The following is a 2,512-nucleotide window of genomic DNA, read 5'->3' as shown; positions in this document are numbered from 1 at the left end:
CTGAAAAGTAGATCAGGGTCAGAGCACTCTTTGCTGTCTCCTGCTGCACAGGGAGGGAAGAGACAGCGTGAGGCGAGAGTACAGGAGGAACGGATATGGAGTGGTAGATGACATGGTGTTAAAATGAATGGTGGCGGTCGATCTCTCCGACATCTCCACTACCTTTACTCTCTCCTAGCTGTTGTTTTGTTTTTGCTTTCTCTGCTCTCTACTACACCCTGTTTTCCTCATCTTGTTGAATACCAGTATTGAGCCATGCCCAATATGTGTGTGAAGGAATGATTACAGCAAATTGGCCATAATAAATCAAAGACTGCCTCTCTTTGACTCAGTCTTTCAGTAACAGCCTAGAGAAACCAGATCCATATGGTTCTGGGTTAGGGAGAGAGAGCGAAATATGGGCACAGACAGAATGAGAAGAGCAGAGCAGGTATGATGCAGGCAGAGACACTGGGAAATATGATGGTGATATGGGAATAATGAGGTGCCATACTTAGAGAGAGTGTCATTGAGATTCTGGCTTGGTGGGGTAATGGGGGGGGGGGTTGAAGTGATGGGAACAGGGTTGTCAGCTCGGCCTCACCAGGGGTTGGTTTGCGGGTAGGAGACCTGATTGACTGGCTGCCTGACTGGGGAGACTCTGCTGAATCTGAGTAATCTGTCTCTCAGACAGCACCGGGGCGAGAGGACTGTACTCAAGGGATGATGGGTAATAAATGACTCTGAAGGTGTCGCCTCAAGGCTGACGGTGACTGACAGCTAGCTAGGTTTGTGTGTTTGAGTCTACGTGTCTCTTGGGTGTTTGTGGAAAAGGAGCGAGGACAACTGAAAAGTTTGTTCTGAATTTTTTTGGAATTGCAAAATGCTATATATTAATTGAGGGGAAAAGGCTACCTATAGTGGCTGCTTGTGTTAATTTGAGAACTTTTCTTTCTTTTTTTTAGCCTAAATGAGCATGAATAAGAGGCCACAGCTTGCAGCTCTGTGAGGCTGTACTAAGGCACAGCGGTGCTTTGAGCTAAATGCTAACATCAGCATGCTCACAGTGACGATGCTAACATGCTGATTTTGAGCAGGTATAGCCTAATATTTACCATGTTAGTCATCTTAGTTTAGCATGCTGGCCTGCTAACATTTGACATTGCTATCCACTATGCTAACATGGCTAAAACAGGGTTTTGAAGAAAATCGTGTTTATATTCCTCAATGTAAGGTGTAGAAAAATTAATTGTTCTGGTATTTGTACCGAAACTCAGGGGTGATAGCACTAGTATTAAAAAAAAAAAGCCTTAAGCCTCATAATGTGACTTTAGCTAAAAGTATTAAGAATTTTCTAGACATTGTACAAAATTATTTGGGTTTTTCATTTTGGCATTTTTTGAAAGCTGGGCTCCAGGGAAAAGCTCTCATAGCAAAAAGGTGACCACACTGAAACACAGACTACACATTGTAGTTATGTAGTGACATTCCTTCGGTTTTTCTCTTGTGACAGCATCACAGAGTTACCAGAGGTTTGTTGGGGCCATGTGCTTTTCACTCAGACAGAAAGAGAGAAGGCAAGAGTGTTCCCTGTCAAATACCTGAAAGCATCTGATTTCCGTGAGTAAGGCACACCGCAATCCTTCCCTATGTTTAGAAAAACACTGTAATGCAGTCTTTCAGGTTATGACCCAAAAATATTCGCTGTGCTCTCTGGCTGCTCGTTCTGTTCTCTTCTGTGAGCAAACAGGTAAGATAGACAACTTGTTTGTTACCTATTTCACCTAATTAATGGGATGCATAGTGACTAAAAGGGGCTGAAATAGTTTCAGCCGGAAAAAGGTTGTCATGGTAACCCACAGCCTACAGGGTGCGGTAGTGATAATGTCCTCGGACGTGTAATTCCTGTCTAATTGTGCTATTCAACCGTCCCTCAGTAACTGGAACTGAGCAGAGGAAATTAATGAGCTCAGATCAGCGCTCTCCTGTGTGTTTTCAAAGAAGCCTTCTCAAAATTACACAATTACAATATTAATCTCATCTCATGGATCCCTCAGAGTCCAAATCAATTAGGTGACTGACTCGTGGCTTCAGACATTGTTTTGGTTATTGTCAGTTTTGAACAGAGTAGTCAAATGAGTTGTGTGTTTTGGGCAAAGATATATGCCGTGGCCTACTTGTAAGAGGGCGCTGAGATCACTGGGCTCCACAGTCACACACATGCACGTCACTTTGGCCCCCGGGAGGAGGTACTTGGATCAGGTTTGACAGGTGAAAGGACAGGTGCAGCTCCTCGAACACACCTGGGAAAAGGACAGGTGAATGTGTGTGTTTGGGGCGTAATACAGAACTTAGCTTTGAAGGACTTTTTTAGGGTGTGTGTGTGTGTGTGTGTGTGTGTTTGTTTGCAACAAAGACTAGTCTCAACTGCACACGAGGCTCTTTGGGCAGGATTTGTTTTGATTTTTGACTGGCTTGTGTGGGGGATTTTTCCGCTCACTTGTTCTTTGGACTTTGGATATGTGAAACTGAA

The sequence above is a fragment of the Enoplosus armatus genome, chromosome 8 (genome assembly GCF_043641665.1).
Source record: "Enoplosus armatus isolate fEnoArm2 chromosome 8, fEnoArm2.hap1, whole genome shotgun sequence".
Classification (NCBI taxonomy): Eukaryota; Metazoa; Chordata; class Actinopteri; order Centrarchiformes; family Enoplosidae; genus Enoplosus; species Enoplosus armatus.
This window is presented reverse-complemented; position numbering follows the sequence as displayed.